The sequence below is a fragment of the Anolis carolinensis genome, chromosome 5, assembly GCF_035594765.1.
Source record: "Anolis carolinensis isolate JA03-04 chromosome 5, rAnoCar3.1.pri, whole genome shotgun sequence".
Lineage (NCBI taxonomy): Eukaryota > Metazoa > Chordata > Lepidosauria > Squamata > Dactyloidae > Anolis > Anolis carolinensis.
In genome coordinates this window covers 143,383,563-143,401,983 of record NC_085845.1, presented here as the reverse complement: position 1 = coordinate 143,401,983, position 18,421 = coordinate 143,383,563, and positions in this window count along the sequence as shown.

The window sequence follows — 18,421 nt, the reverse complement described above, 5'->3', positions numbered from 1 at the left end:
ATTAGACCTGAAAATGTATCAATGTACCTTTGAAAAATAACACCCATTTTATTTCAAATTAGAAAACATAATAGAAACAGATTTGCACAAGAAGATTACACTATGTAGCAACATTTGAAGTAAATTCTGTTCCTGATTTGAAAGTGTTATTCCTGTTTAATTGTGTGGTACTTACTTTGAAAGTACACGGAACAATGGCTTCAAACTACAGGAAAGGAGATTCCACCTGAACATTAGGAAGAACTTCCTCACAGTGAGGGCTGTTCGGCAGTGGAACTCTCTTCCCCGGACTGTGGTGGAGGCTCCTTCTTTGGAGGCTTTTAAACAGAGGCTGGATGGCCATCTGTTGGGGGTGCTTTGAATGCGATTTCCTGCTTCTTGGCAGGGGGTTGGACTGGATGGCCCATGAGGTCTCTTCCAACTCTACTATTCTATGATTCTATGATTCTAAGTAGTTGTTATAATTCAGAAACTTAGTTTTTGCAGCTGCCACAAATGATGTTGAATTGAGACTTGGGGTCTCTTCACACTGGCTTCTTTTCAGAGGTGGTGACAGGGTTTTGTAAGTTTAGCCACGGAGCTTGACAGCTCCCATCACACCCAGTAAAACTACCAGGGGTGACTTTGTGGTCGAACTGAAGGACAAACCCTGCCCGCTGCCGAAAATAAACTGGCAGCGGACGATAGGACGTTCCTGGTCTTGCCCCCATGTGATGAAGCATGGGGAAGCTGCAGTGGTATGGGGCACAAGGTGACAGGTCCTTACACCCCCTGCGTGGGTACTGTCAGGATGTGGCCAGACTGACCGATTCCGGTGGTGTGTGTGACAAGGTGGTTGATAAGATATTCATTGAAAAAACTATTGCAAAATATGCTGCAGGATGTCTTGCAAAAACAATGCTTTTGCAGTTTAATAAACCTTTTCCATGTTTTTATGGTACAACCTACTAGGAAATAACATTTATAACGTAGGAGGAAAAATCATTTTACATAGTGATAGTGTTATCTAAATCAGGGGTCCTCTAACTATTTAAGCAGAGGGCCAGTTCATGGTCCCTCAGACTGTTGGTAAGCCGGACTATAGTTTGGAAAAAAAAATGAATGAATTCCTATGCACACTGCACATATCTTATTTGTAGATTTAAAAAACATGAAAAAATACAATATCTAAAATGAAGAACAATTTAACCAACATAAACTTACCAATATTTCAATGGAAAGTGTGGTCCTGCTTTTGGCTGATGAGATAGTCAAGTTAATAGGGATTGTTGTTGTGTGACTTCAAGTTGTTTCAGACTTAGGGTGACCCTAAGTCTAATGTTTGGGGGGGGGGCAGGTAAATGACCTTGGAGGTCAGCCCAGAAGCCTTAGATTGTGTGGTCCAGATCTAAATGAGTCCTGTCTATGCCTTACGGTAGCGTACAAGGAATAATTTGAGTTTATACTCCCTTAGAATGTCGCTGCATATAAATTAACAATAGTGACAAAGTGCAGGTGGAAACAGTGACTGACTCAAAAACTCATAGAAAATAATTATAGATGACCATGAATACTGTCTTGGGTATTCAGCATTGTCCAGTGGACTTCTTCCTATCCTTAGCCTCTAATGCAGAGGTGTGGAAACAATATCCTATGGACCAAATATGGCCCCTAGGAGGCTATCTTGTAAACTCAACATCCTACACAAATCATGTGAAAGCTTCAAATCCACCATTCTTTGTTCTTTCTTCTTTTTCTTTTTAAATAGAAGTTAACCCCCATGCCAACCATTTCACAAACAAAATGTTTTGTTTCTGCCTCCACTACTCCAAATCCTGTAACATGTTGAAATTGGGTTATATTTTGGGATCTACCTAAAGTTAGAAGTAACAGAGCAATCTGGGGAAATATGATGCAGAGGGGAATGTCCTTAAATCCCCAACTTTCTTCACACCTACCCTAGGCTATGCTTTCCTTTCATCCCACATTTGAAGTCTGCCCTAACTTTTGTTCTAACTTTATGACATAGTAGGGGTTACAACATCAGAATGAAGCATGGAATTTTTTACTCACTCAAGATATCAGCTAGCTAATCTGTTGGGGAAGACACTTCATTAAAGCTTTATTGGGATGGTTAGGTAGAGACACATCTGATAAAACCCTGATGGTAGATCGCCTTTTAGTATTTTTTGAAAAATGTACAAAATAGAGCATTCAATCACTGCTGAGGCTTCTAGACTCAATTTAAATGAAGTTGAAAATGTATTTCATCCCCATTTCTAGACCTTTACTGGTGCACAAACTTTGCTTATCCTCAATTCAAACCTTGACTTATTCTTACCCTCAAGGATTAAACCTAGGGTAGAAAGCATTGTATTTTGTTCCAGTTTCTCCCCTGTAATATATGTTTTCGTCTTGATCTTTTTATGTATGGGGTTTGCCCCATTTTAGACATAGCTTTGATCGTCAACTGGTAGTGTGCAGTGTGTGTCTCATGGGTTCCCAAATGGTCAGCAAATGATGTATTCTTGTTTTTGTTATATATTTTTTTATGAGAATCACTATTTTCTTGTTCTCTTCAGCTTGATGTCAGCTTCAGATAGTAATATCGCCCCCTCCTTTTATTTTCAGCCCTTGACTCTACATATCTGCGCAGAGTAGCATAGTTTTTTTTGGTGCAGGGTATATATGGGGTATATATTTTGGTTGAAAAGGAGAAAGTGGGATAAAATATATTCCAGTTCATTAGAAGAAAAAAGACATATGGAGGATCCGAGGCAAAGAAAGAAGACACTAATGGGAATCTGTTGCTCTCAGAATTGGAAATAAATCAGTGAAATTGTTCATTGCAGCCATACTCTCCTCACACCCTCCATTCTTCTTTCTCTCTCCTTGCTTTTCTTTGTCAGGATGTATAAGATGAAGGTTATTCAAGATTGGGGAAAAGGTGGGGAAAACATACACATGTTGGATATAAGTATCATCAGGTATGTGTCATATTGGGATAGATGTAATCCAGATGGGGAACACAAAGTGGTTTTTACAATTACAGAGAAATACATCTCAAATTAATGGCACAGTATGACAAGATCTTTGGACAGATACAGTATATAAATATAAACACATGCACTAGAAAAATATAAACACGTTGATTGTGTTTACAGGTGAATGTGCCCACGCACATGCATGGTGATTATATTTAAAGAAGTGGAGTTGTCACTCTTCCAGTCCACATGGTCAAGATGTTACCGGATTATGATTATTTGCAAATGAGAGATCTATGTGCACATTATAAACATGGCCTTTACATCAAATTTACAGTTAAGAAAAACCTATGTGGGTCACAAGCCTAATAGATAGAGGTGGACTAAGGATCTCCTCACCTGCATTGGCTCTTTCCCCATCCCACAGGGTAAAGTGTTGCCACCTGGCTTAATGCCGCACTCTCCCTGTTCTTGTCAATGAAAACATGGAAAGCTTCTTGTGTTCTCTGGGCAGCATCCTAGGAAGTTTCCAGGATGCTTGAAGGATGGAGCTCTGCTGGAAGTAGCTCTGCATCATCTGATAGAGTCCAGCAGGCAATGCCCTCCCAATGTTCTGGAAGCATCCTAGGACACTGAAAAAATCAAATGTGATGAGGTCCTAAAACAATTTCATGTGGCCTGCAAGGGAACACATGAATAAAAAAATCAACAAGGACATATAGAGATAGATGTAGTATATACTGTAGTGTAGATTTTGCTTCAATCAGTGTTCCTGGTGCAAGAAGAAAGTTGTGTTATACTCAACTTCAGAAATAATGCTAGTTTGTTAACTTTCAACATGTCATTGTTTCATGCTCACAGTGACTTTTTGATATTAATTAATTAGCCAGCTCCTATGAAGCAGGTAATTAAACGGTGTTACCCACACCTTAGAAATTAAGATACTGAGACATGGAGATCGCTTTTCACCTACAAACGATCAGTCTGTTTTATAATGAGTTAAGAAGTTCGAGGTCGATATGCATCAGTGTCAGTATTCAGTAAAAGAGCAAAGGAAATGTTTAGCCACATATTTAGATTTCTTAAATACTTCACAATCACTTCTTCTTTTGCTCTTGCACTCTGTTCACATAAAGAGACTTCCTCCGGATTAAGTTAAAAGAATCTAGATTAGCTTCACTATCGAATGCTAGTAAACTTGTTGCTCTTCCATTGGGAAAATAGATAAAGGAAAATGGTGAAAAACAAATACCAATTAAGTCTCCTTTATCAAGAAATCTGACATGCAAAATACTACAGAAAAAAATGCAACCAAACATCCACTTCCATCTTTGGATAGAAACACCTTGTAAAACTGTAATTCCCATGATTCCGTACTGAGCCATGGCAGTTAAAGTGGTGTCAAATACACCAGTCACCTGTGAAAGGGAGTGTGATGAGTAGAGGCAAGCACAGAACAGCTCATTGGCCATTGCCTATATTCAATCCAGAGAGAATGTAAAAGATTCAGAGTGTGGGCAAAGGGGAGGGGTATTTTGTGCTTCTTTCCTGGCTGCTTTGCTAAAAAGGTGGGAAGTGTGCAGACAGCCTGGGAAACATCTGCAACATCTGTGCTTTCAGATTTCAGGCAGCTGTGGAGCAGGGATTCCTTAAGCAGGGGCTTGGCAGATGCTAGATGTGATTTTTTTTTTTTCGTGTCAGGAGCAACCGGAGTTGCTTCTGGAGTGAGAGAATTGGCCATCTGCAAGGACGTTGCCCAGGAGACGCCTGGATGTTTTGATGTTTTAACATCCTTGTGGGAGCCTTCTCTCATGTCCCCGCTTGGAGCTGGAGCTGATAGAGGGAGCTCATCCACGCTCTCCCCAAGTGGGATTCGAACCTGGCAGCTTTCAGGTCAGCAACCCAGGCTTTTATCCCCTAGGCCACCGGAGGCTCCTTAGATGTGATTACCCCCACCACTCATTTACACTGGAATTCCAAAATCTGGAAAGAAGGGATTACAACATGCAAAAAAACAAACAAACCCGTATACCTAATTTTGTGCCCAAGCAAAACCTAGATCATAGGATTTCATCCAAATCTGATTCCGGCAGGAATCTAACAAGTCACAGGGCACAATGAAAATCAGGAAAAGGTAAAGCTTTATTATGTGCATACAGTCCAGTCCAATTCCCTGTACAGAATAATATCCACAAGAAATGTGCACATCTCTGTTTTATTTTGTGATAAATATTTTATTGAAAGGTTTTAGTTTTACTACATCAAACCTCTTCCCCTTACTCTTCTTCTCCCCTTTACTCTCTCTTGTCACATATAGCACAGATATGTAGAAAACGTGACTACTCCCCTGGACTTAAAACAATAATTTTCTGGCCAATCTTGTTCTTGAAAATCAGATTCCTTATAAGATGATAAACAGTTCACTCAAGAATTCAGCCCATAAAAAGAAAGAATGTCATCTGAAGAGAGTAGGCTATTTGTAAATTGACTAACTCAATGGAAACTATATACATGTTGACTTGCCTTTCAGCAAGTGATTTAGTGGGTCTTCTACAAATGGAACAAAACAACTGGTTTTAGACATAGTCTCTGGAGAATTTAGTATCCTTACTTCATTTATTACACCTATGTTGTCTGTCAAATGATACAAATAATTTTCCTGTTATTTTTCTCTTTTTAGGAGCCCCAGTGGTGAAGTGTGTTAAAGCACTGAGCTGCTGAACTTGCAGACTAAAAGGTCCAAGGTTCAAACCTTGGGAGCAGCATGAGCGGTCGTTGTTAGCTCCAGCTTCTGCCAACCTAGCAGTTCGAAAACATACCAATGTGAGTAGATCAATAGGTAACAGCACTCCATACAGTCATGCCGGCCACATGACCTTGGAGGTATCTACGGACAACGCCGGCTCTTCGGTTTAGAAATGGAGATGAGTACCAACCCCCAGAGTTAGACATGACTGGACTTAACGTCAGGGGAAAACCTTTACCTTTTTACCCTATTCAGACAGTTTATAGAACATATTTCTGCCAATGCACTAAAGGTACTTTATGTTTGGAATAATGCCATACAATACAATGGGCACTGTATAAAATAGGAAAATGTGAAGAGGAAATTAAGGTTCTTCACATGGTTATAAATATATTCCATATCTGTTACAAGACTTAGTACAATTCAAATTATTTTCCCTATAAACTGTGCTAATAGAGGGATTTTTCATTTTGTGGTTACGTGCGTCTTCCAAATGTTTTCAGTTCAAAACAGGCATAACATATTAGCCAATTTCAAGTTCTCATCCACAATTTACAATCCCTAAAAATTCTGGATAGAAAGGAAAAAGCAATATAATCTACCCGAATGACTGAAATCCTTTTTGAAAAGACACAATAGCTTCATGTTCAAACACGAATAGGCCAATTGCCACAAAAAAAATGTTAAGATAATGTCAAGCATGTTGTAAAATCTGACCATGGCTTCATTTTTAATATCTGTCCTTCACCTTACTCTTTCTAAAGTTGAAGACAGGAGTGAAAAGAATTATTAAAATGACATCTTCTTAAAATAACATTTGAACTCTATGCCTTTAAACTGGCATTTCATGAAGTATGTGAGAGACAATGCTTGGCACCTGTTGAGCAAATAAAATACAGGGTAAGGACCTCTTTGAAGGTCTCATTAAGCCCTGTAGGTCTTATATGGGAAATGACGCCTTCTGAAGAACCTCCAGCTCATAATATAAAGGGCACTGGAGCAAATTAGCAACATTAATTGCTAGATAAATATCAATGTCCCATTTTCTTCTGACCCAAGACCTCCAAAGGGTATTCTGATACATTCTGTACCAGATTAGACTTCTAGCCTTGGTTGTGACAATCTTAGACAAGATCAATTTCAGCAACAAATACTTGAGAACATCAAAAATGGAGGAAAGTTTACAAGTTCTTTGTTTTCCATGAAAATATGGCCTATAAAGAATATACACAGAAGGCAAATCCAATTCTTTAAGTTTATCATAGTAAAAGATAAAGGTTTCCCCTGACGTTAAGTCCAGTCGTGTCCGACTTTGGGGGGTTGGTGCTCATCTCCATTTATAAGCTGAAGAGCCGGTGTTGTCCATAGACACCTCCAAGGTCATGTGGCCGGCATGACTGCATGGAGCGCCATTACCCTCCTGCTGGAGCGGTACCTATTGATCTACTCACATTTGTATGTTTTCGAACTGCTAGGTTGGCAGGAGCTGGAGCTAACAGCGGGCACTCATTCTGCTCCCGGGATTTGAACCTGGGACCTTTTGGTCCACAAGTTTATCATATATGCATTATAATCCCCACTTTGACTTACAGGTCATGGAGAAAAGAGTCATTTGATTTACATCAACCATTGGCCATTATCACTGTAAGTTTGTCTGATATCCATTTTAGCCAGTAAAAATGTACCTGAAGAGGGTAGTTTTATTTTTATATTCAAAAGTATTTGTTGGTTTCTTTTTCATAAATCCAAAGAAGCAAAATAATATACAGGCAGTCCCCGTGTTACAAACGAATCATAGTTACAAATGGGGGTAAGAAAGGAAGTGAGAGAAATCTATCTCTAGGAAGGTAAATTCATTCCTGAAAGAGAGATCGTGGGGAAAAAGTGGCTCTACTGAAGCTTTCTTGCCAATCCTTGTTTCCACAACAAACCAAATTTTTCAAAATCCAATGATCACATGAACAGAAAGTAAAGTGAAATCTTCTGAATAGGGGCACAGACAACAAAATACCACAGGGTGTTACCCCTTCCCTATATTAACCAAAGCTACAAAATATATATCTTTGGCTAGTAGTTACACTTAAAAAATGTACCTGTTCTGACTTACAAACAAATTCAACTTAAGAACAAACTTACAGAATCTATCCTGTTCATATTTTGGGAACTTCCTGTACTTTTCACTCTGCTTTATCTGATAACAATACTAGTCTCACAAATTTCAAGGGGGGGTTTACAAAAGCCAGTGTTAAGTTCCTCTCACCCTCTTCAGGGGAAATATTTTACAAAAGTCAATAGATACACCAAAACAAGAAATGAGATATTGTAGCCAAGTGATAAATGAATCTGTTTCCATAGAAAAATCTCTGTTGTTACCATTTTTATTGTCCCAAAGGTAACAAAAGGGTATGAAGCACATCTCAAATTAGAAATGATGGAAGTGCCTGAAAATTAAAATTACTGAAATGGGATAAACAATTTGAATGAGAAAAGGGGCAATCAATTGCATAGCAGCAGCTATTCAAGCAAGTTTACTGAACTTCAGCAAAAAGCTGCACTTTTTAACATTTAACAGTTCTTCCATTCTATAAAACCAACTTCCAATGATGAAAAAAACTTTTCATTTGCTGAAAAAAAGATTGTATAGATAGCTGAAAAGATTTCAGAAAGAAATGGCAGCGTATAATAATATAAAAACAACAACTTTTTATACTCAGGATTCTGATCTTGAATAAAATGAATAAAGCAAAATTATGCCATCCCCTGTAACTGTTATAGGTTACATTCATATGTGCCTTATATGAGCATAATAGGACAGTATACAAACACAAATCATTGAGGGGATTCCAAACATTCTGTTGCAGATACTAGCGAAAATAGAGTCAGACCAGTATTTCAGTGAACCTGGAAATACTAATATCATTTTTTCTAATGCAAAAATGCAAGAAAATAATAAGGATCGCTTTGTGAGAAAAAACCCAAGAATTTAGAAAAGTGATGCTTTTGGGCATCGTTCAAGGAGGATTTATGGCAAGCATCTCCCTTTTTACACAGTATGTTTACCTACTGAGATGAAAATTGCAGATATTGGAGTGTTGGAAATTACATTGTGAAGAAGATAGCAACAACAGCATGGATAAAACCCAAAGCTTCCCATTACGAGGCGCAAAGAACCAGATATGTGAAACAAAAAGGATGAGTTGGGAGCTGACTGTCACAGGAGCAACTGCATGGCATGAGCTGTTTTTTGTGTCTACAGCAAACAGAATTCAATTACTGTTTGGATATGATCAATTATAGCCAACAGGCTTGCCAAGTCTATTTACTGAGCTGGCACAAATGCGGCAGCCTCTTCTCAGAAAGGTTATCAAGTGTTTCTGGGATGATGAGAAAGCTGGGCATGGGGGCAGGGAAGTAAACAATATTAAGAAATACTACAGAAACATGGTTTTAAGTTCATTCCAGTCCAGAGGAGCCCATAATTTTGCAATATTAAAGCTACAGAGTGTGGCAAGGAAAACACCACTACAAAGAATCCCAGATGGTACCAGAAAATTGATCAACTGTCCTATCCAACTACTTAACAGCACAATTTGGATAAAAAACAAAAACAGCCATACACAACTAGCTCCAGCTGCTCAACGGATGAATCGCTATTATATTTAGTATGGCGACATCATTGGTGCTTTTGTGGCTGTTGCTAGAATTAACAAACTTCAGCTTCAAGTTTGTTTGTTGTTTTGAGTCAGAGGTTAGGTCAGGGGGCCAGGGTGGGTCGGTGGAGGGCAGTGATGTGCAATGATGCTGTTTTGCCTGGAATAAGGCTTCTATCTTTTGAAACTGCCGTCATAATTGAGAAAGAAGCAAGGAGATCAGCAAACAAATGATCATCTCCTAACAATCATTTGTTTGCTGATCGCCAACTAATTACCAGAGCCAGACAGTGGGAGATGTATTGTCATAACAAGTCATAATAACCCTGTGAACAAAATCTTCTTTCCAATAAATGCCCTATACTTAAATGGAGCAAGGGGAAAAGGAGGCTATCTTCCAGTGAGAAGAAATAAGTTTGCTGAATAATTCAGTATGACACTGCTTTTCTTCTGTGCAGTGATTGACAACTTTAAATCAGGACACATCTCCACTGTAGAATCTGTAGTACAGATTGACACCACTTCAACTACCCATGGCACAATACTATGGAATTCTAGGATTTGGGGTTTTGTGAGCCACCAGTATTCATTGGCAAAGAAGGCTAGAGGGCATGTAAAACTACAACCCCCATGATTCCATGCCATTGCTTCATAGTAGATCAAGTGGTGTCCAACTGTATTAATTCTACAGTGTAGATTCACCCATATAGATACAGTCTGCACACTGCCCCATTGGGTTGGTGGAGGTTGGTGGAGGTTCCTTCTACATCCCAAGGATGTGCTGGGTGGGTGGTCATGCTAAGAACAATCAGATGTCAAGACATTAGCTGAAATTGCAGAGGCATCTGGGAGAAATAAGTTAAGAAAGTTAGCACAATAAGCTAAGAATGTTACCATAATGGGACAATTTGCAAAAGTCATCCTAATTCTCTGCTGAAAGACATACTGAAAAGGACATTTTGGTTCATTACAATTTAAGAAAGGGATGATGTGGAATTGAGCAAATGAGGTATTGCCAAAGATGCCATGCCACCATGTGGTAAGAGCAAAGATTTGATTCAGCATTCTCTTTGAAACTGATGGCCTACTGGAGGATATCTCTTTCACCTGTTTTCTGATGGTAATTTGAAATCCAATGAACAAGGGCACTTGAAAAGGAGGCAGTTTTTTTCAGAGTGTCATTGGGGAGTGGTGGTTGCAGGAAAGCTATCTTCATTTATCATTTTCTCACCTCTGAGCCGATTTGGGATTATCCAAGCAAAGTAAGGTTCCCTTGGGACTAGCATTCCTTCCACAGAGCTGAATTATACTCACTGGAAGGATTATCCTTAAAAGGATATGCTGGTATGTTACAATTTGAGATAAGGATAGTACGGAGAACAGAACAGAACTTTGCCATATGAAAAAATGTCTGGGATTTCCTGTGTTATTTATGAATGTAAGTAGAAGTTCTGTGTACAGTGAAACCAACCCTTTATATATTTCCAAGAACCTTGTGACTATTTTATTTCCTTTCTCTCTTATTTCACTGTCTTCTTGCATTTGCTTCCTGTTTAGTGCAAGTGCTTTCACTCTAAATAATTCATGTGAATGTGATCAAATTAGCAGTGAGTGCTTTCAGATATTATGGCTTCTATACAGAGCCAGCCCTAGGTATTTTTCAAGTGTAGGCGAACAGAATTCCCCCCCCCCCCCAAACCAATCACTGAAAAATAAAAGCATTGGATAAGCGAAAATGTTGGATAATAAGGAGGATAATTAAGGAAAAGCCTATTAAACATCAAATTGCATTAAGATTTTATAAATTAAGCACCAAAACATCATGTTTTACAAGAAATCAACTGAAAAAGCAGTCTCAACTGCACCCCCATATGTTTTGCGCCCGAAGCGACCGCTTAATTCGCCTCATTGTTGGACTGACTCTGCTTCTATATTTGTTAGCAACAGTTTCTCTAAGCAAAGACTTCTCTAAATTGGTCCTCTGAGTCCATGGATCTTGCATCCATGGATTTAACTTTGAACTTGCCTTGAAAATATTGTTTAAATTCCCAAAAGCAAACCTTTATTTTACCATTTTATACAAGAGATACCATTTTAGTATGGCATTGTAAATAATAGGACTTAAGTGTCCACGGATTTAAAACTGCATTAGTCTGACTTCTGCATGTTCAGCTTTATGAAGAGCTTCATTGAGCAGTCATACAGAGAATCACTAGTGTGACTTTTTAAAAATGCCATTTCTGTATGGGTAACATGGTAGCTCTGAAAGGAAGTTTTAAATTGTCTCTGCCATGCTCCTCACTGTCTTGATTTTTTCCTGTTTTGCTCCAATAGATAGCCCACTTAACAGCTGTCTTGATGCATTTTTAAAAGAGATAACCTATTGCTGAGTTGATAATCACAGTGACATAGATGATATGGTGTCAAAAAGCCAAAACAGAGGGAAGATGCTGCTTCTGGCTCTCACTGTGGGACAAAATTTTGTTGCATTTTATAATTTTCCCCTGTCTCTCAGACTATTTCTGAAACTTGAGCGTGAATTGTAGAGAAACACTTCATGAAATTCTATCTGCATTTTGGTCCATCCTTTACTTTATTCACTCCTTAGCGAAGAAAAGGTCCATGCAGAGTTTATCTGTGAAATGTACCCTCTTTCTGGGTTTGAGGATTTTCCTCAAGAGTGCAAGCCTTAGTGAAGAAACCGCTAACTAATTTAAATATTAAGCCCAAAGTGGAAAATTACTTTGTTTACAACAAAAACAACCTATACGGCTTTACAGTTATGTCAACCAGATTTCAAGTGATAAGCAGGACATTACCTTAAAATATGAGTCTAAGTTATAGTAACACCTAGTAATTCACCAGAGACAGTAGCTGCTATTACCTTATCTATAATAACAGCCTATGCTTGACTTTAAATGGCAGATAATACACAATTAGCACAACTGTCACATTAATTAATTAATTAATTAATTGCCTAATTTCTTCCCACCTTTCTCTATCCCTCAGGGGACTCAAGGCGGCTTACATATGGCACCTATTAGATGCCTTAAAACACATGCAAACAGTAAACCTAAAATGATTGAATTAAAATTAGTACATATTAATATTTAAAAACATTGCATTCAATAATAAAATCACGCCGTCCAAAAATCATAGTCCAAGGCTGTTCCGTCATCATTCTACATATTATGATGATTCCAACCTTAGTTTTATATCACTGTGATTGTCTTTCCCTAATAGATGTTCTGGTATAAAGAAGAGAGATAGTTATGGAGGCAAACCTGACAAAAACTTTTCTAAAGCGTTATAGATATTGGGGGAGTAGTTGTCTTGGCAATACAAGCTTTTTCTTTTGCCAACAAGGAAATTACAGGTGATAAGCAAGATTGATGAGTATGCCAGGACCTTTATCTCTAGTTGAACTAATTTAATAATCAGAACTACAAAAAAGAAGACAGACAAAAGCTGAGATTCTAAATCTATATGTAGCTCCACAAATAAAGCTTCAACTTCTCCTATTGCTTGGAAGCTTACTCTGATCTTCAGATCTTCAGATCATATAAATCTTTAGCTTGGAAGATGCTCAGTCTTGGGAGGGTCCTGCTTTGTTACTTAGGTGTGAGGAAGGTAGAGAAAGGAGAGTTGATTCAGACTTTTAGGGCCCATCCAGACAGGCCCAAAAACCAGGACCTGTCTTGGTGTCCAAATGATGCCTCTGGTAAAACCGAATTAATTTAGAGCAAAGCAGGGTTACTCTGCTTTGTTACAAATTAATTAAACACTTGGTAAGATCTGGATCTAAAGGTAAGATCCAGGTCTTACCAAGTTTGGCCCCTGTGTGAATTGGGTCCGAAGACCACACCATGCAATCCCTGGGCCCAATCCCCACAGTCTTCTTGATTTCTTCAGGTTCTAAGAGCCTGGAAAACCAAGAGAACATCCACCCCTTACCTCAAACTCCAAAATAACCCCTAAAAATAAAATTAAGTGTACCTGGTCACCATTATGTTCCTCCTTGCACTCTCCTGGCATGAGGAAATGACGCACCAGGATACTGGGGGGGGGGGGGCAGGAGGAGGAATTTTCTCTCCCCCCCCCCCAACTTCGTCTTCTGGCACATCATTTCTTCATGCCAGGAGAGTTCAAGGAGGAACATAATGGCAGCCAGGTAAGTTTAATTCTATTTTAGGAGTTATTTTGATGGCTTGCATGCCATCCCGATTATTAGGATGGCATGTAGATATTCCCCCTGAGGCAGCCTTGGTTTTGGGCAGCTTGTGAGGGCTAAGGCCCACTCCTGTTTTCCTCCTGTCTGGAAGCACCCTTAGTGAATTTCTATGATGCTATAATGCTACACCACCTGTTCTGTGATTTCGAGGTTTCTTCAGAAACGATTTGGGAGCAGATTTGCTGAGGGATTACTATTCTATTACTAATCCTCCAGATTGCACCACTACTTTATGACCCTGTTCTCTGTGGTTTTTACTCTTATTTCTTTTCTCACCCCGAGTTTTAACTTAGTGTTCATGTGGCCCGCCCTTGTTTTTTTGTTTTTCTGATTTTGCGTAATGTAGTGTATATTATCTTTTATTGTATTGTTCAATGTGTCATGACTTGTTCTATTTATATTCTGTTATATTGTATTGTTCTGGGCATGGCCCCATGTAAGCCGCCCCGAGTCCCCACTGGGGAGATGGTGGCGGGGTATAAATAAAGATTATTATTATTATTATTATTATTATTATTATTATTATTATTATTCAGTCTCCTCTAGAGTTTGCTGAAATCTCATTTTGTCCCCCCTGCTCTTTAACATTTGTTTGAAATTAGAAGACATTGTCTCAAGATTTGGTACTCAATCTAATTCTGAAAACTCAACTCAACTCATTCAAATTCAAATTCAAAGAAAGTATTTCAATCTGAGGATAGTAAAAGACTGGTAAGGTCAAACAATAATGACAACAACATCAACAGTGATGCAGTTAAACTTCCCTTTCAGAAGGAGGTTCACAGTTTGGATACAGCACTAATGGAATGTCCCTTGGTCCAAATCTTACATAAAGGTGACTAGGGCATTTAATTCTCTATCATATCTGTCTCCCTCTCAGAATGAATTAGATTACTGTATAGGCATCTTAGTGAATGATGGGGAAGTTCCCTTGCCCCAAGAAACTTTCCCTCTCTGCCACTGGTTGTCAAATATTTTTAGTATGTCTTTAAAAAATGAAATATTCATTACCTTTGGCCAACTCAATTTGTGCTCAAAGCTTTGGTGGAGGAAGCATAATTTTTGATAAATATGCTGAAATTCCATATAAATTCCATGATTTAAACTGTATACTTGGTATATAATTTGAAAGGAAATGAATATATATATATATATATATATATATATATATATATATATATATCTGAAAAAGCTGGGTCAACGTTTATACATGGGTCAGTGCTGGAACAGGGAGCCAGGATGAAGACCTTGAGAAGAGACAGGAAGCTCAGACCACATTACCTCTCCCTTGCCAAACCAGAAAAAAGGCAAGCCTACCTTCTTCCTCACTTTTTTTTTTACAGCTCAAGCAGTATTTCAGCAGCAACTGGGGAGAGGACAAAATGTGGTGTGTCCATCATTTGGAGTGTTTTGAGGTGGAGTGGAATGGGATTGGTCATTTTTGATAAAGGCTTACTGCATTAGCCTCTCTCCAGAAAGACTGCAGTGAACATTTCTAAAAGGGGGAAACAGTTTTTTTCAGTAAGCTACTATTAAAAATGCAGTCTCTATGCAGAAAGGGTTATGTAATAAGCCCTTATTAAACATGGCCAATGCCATTCCACCCCATTTCAACTGGCAAAATGGAGCCTCCAGTGGCCTAGGGGATAAAAGCCTCGTGACTTGAAGGTTGGGTTGCTGATCTGAAAGCTACCAGGTTTGAATCCCACCCGGGGAGAGCGCGGATGAGCTCCTTCTATCAGCTCCAGCTCCATGCGGGGACATGAGAGAAGCCTCCGACAAGGATGGTAAAACATCAAAACATTTGGGCATCCCCTGGGCAACGTCCTTGCAGACAGCCAATTCTCTGACTCCAGAAGCAACTCTGGTTGCTCCTGACACGGAAAAAAAAAACCTGGCAAAATATTGGGCATACTACATTCTTCAGGCTCACCCATGTTACTCAGGCTGGAAGAAAAGGTGAAGAAGGAAGGCCTTTCTTTCTTTGGTTTGCACAAGGGAGACATAATGGATTGGGGCTTTGTATAGATGTAGACATTTTAAGATCAGCAATGCAGTTTCCACATGTCCACCATTGTAGTTCTTTGAATAAACAGAACCTCTCCTTCTATTTAGCTCTTACTAGGTATCAATCAATCAAGACTTTATTATGGTCTGTGACCAGCACAGAGCTTCCTAGGTATGTTCGCTTAGAAGTAAAAGATGTGCTTGCTACGTGACCCAAGGTTTTGCCCTGGACTTATGCACTTGTCTTGGCAAAATTCTTAATTTTGGCTCCCAAGCCTGCCTTTGACTTATGCATGAGTATATACGGTAATGTGGATCCGCATAATTAGAGATAATGATGCTCAACATTATGCTGTCTGATAGACAACAGATACCATAGTATTTGTTTACAATCATCACATTTCTCTCTGACATCTGCATGTGTACAGTGGCTGTTTTTATGATACCTTTGGAAATGGTAATAACAGGTTAACCAACTAGGATGGCAGATGCGGGACTTGCTGAATACAGCTGCAAAACAGTTTTCATCCCTGGAAGGCTCACTTAAAGAATCCCTCATATAAGCTAGTGTTAAACACAGGAAAAACATCATTTTCAGATATTGTCTTTCTAAATTGATGATCATTAAATTGTCTGTATTCGGTTGTAAGTCCTGACTGGAGTAGACCCACTGAACACTGTTTTTTAATTAATTCAGTTTCTATTTATTCAGAGGGTCAACTACAAATATAGATATAAATTAGATTTATATCTATATTTGTAGTTACACTTGAGTGACTGAAAATTTAAAAGCTTGCTAATTTTCTGCATTCATGCTGGTTTGTTTTTTTATTGCTTTTAACTTCTATATACAGTACTAAAAATACATGCATTTCTCAGTACTTTAGACTTGCTTAACTATCTTTGGATGATATATTTTCCAGATATCTGGCTTCAGAAGGTAAAGGCATGAACGGGTTGCAAACTGCAGTGTAGAATTTTTTGCTGTCATTGTTGACATGCCTATTGATATGGACAACTACAGTTAGGCCATATACATAGGTGAGAACTACAGATGGTTAGGATTTCGTTTCACAAAAGCTGTCATCATGACCAGTATTAGAGGATCTATAGGTTAAAAACATCTGAACACACCACATAGATAATCTCTACATTCATAAGTGTCAATTGTGCTTCTCTGCTTGTTGTTGTTGTTGTTGTTGTTGTTGTTGTGTGCCTTCAAGTTGTTTCCAATTTATGGTGACACTAAAGCAAACCTATCACAGGATTTTCTTGGCAAGATTTGTTTAAAATAAATTTGCAATTGCCTTCCTCTGAGGCTTAGACAGTGTGAACTTCTGAACATCACTCAGTGGGACGTTAGGGCTGTGTAGAGATTCAAAACCGGATCTGTCTCCAGAGTTGTAGTTCAACACATAAGCCATGACACCACATTGGCTCTTCTTGTTTTATAATATCTTCTATTTGAATGCAATTCTATATTACTCATACTGAAATGTATCTTCCTATATCTGTACATAACATGGCACTGTCTGCATACCTTTCGGATAAGCCATTGTACAAGCTCTAGGATTGCAGCACACTGAATGAATCAACTACTCCTATGCTGTCAATGGAAAACATATGCCACATTTAGCAATTTTTAAAAAATTCTATGGGATTCCAAACATTGTTGTTGCTGTTGTAAATATTTACTTCTACTCAACAGCAGACAGAATTGGCAGATCCATACAGAAAGGGTAGCGGTTATACACACCATCGCAGAAAATGCTGAAATCACACAACTACACATTGAATGTACCGATTAACAAAATGTGTATGCAAAAACAGGAGAAATATAAATTTTACACAGTAGTGAATGACTGAATGACAATATCCTGAATGGTAACTGCTGAAATAAAAATATGGAGTAATTCCACAATGTGCTACATACAGAAATACAAATTGCTGAATACATAAAATTGTAATATATCACACAATACCTTTTACAAAAGTCTTATTTGGAATGAATACAACCTCTTAATTATATCCTGACAGACAGGCTAGCTCTGTTCAAGAGGCATCAGATTAGACTAGAATCTCTCTGAATCATGGAAAATCTGTGGACACCTGCCCCAGATGATGAGCTGAATCATGGAAGTTCTATAGACTCATACAATGCAGTTCACTGTGGTTAAACAGCATTATTTGAGTTTAACTGTTTCAAACTACATTATATGGCTGAGCAGATGGCTCTCAGTCTGGAGATGGCAATAGAGATGGCAAAGACTGCAAATCCCTCTTCCAAATATATAACTTCATTTCTCAAATAGAGGGAAATATGATATATACATATAGCATCAAATGAAATGTATCCGTCCTTCAGAATGTTTAGGTCACATTTTACCACAGATAGAAAGCTGACTGTCAAAATACATAGCTTTATTTCTCCACCGTATTCCATCTATATATAATAATGTCATGGATATCATTTCCACTTTAGGGAATTAATGTCTCACAGAAGTCAAAGAACGGGGAGCCACAAGGGTTTTGATGCACTGAGAATGGAGGTGCATGGGAATTTCCCTTCCACAGGCTGTTTATACACCGGGGGCAGAAAATGGATGCTTTGCAAAGGCAGTCATTCACCTCAATCAAATGAAGGGGTGAATAATTCCTCTTTCACCTTCACATACTTTAAAAATCCACAGATTGAGGACAGGAAGATTTACAGTGGCAGAATGCAAAGTATGCTTACTGGCGTGGGTGACAGACAATTTTTCTAACATCTGCCTATATTCTACTAGAGAGGTCCTTGATATCAGCCCCCAAGTTCTGGAATTAA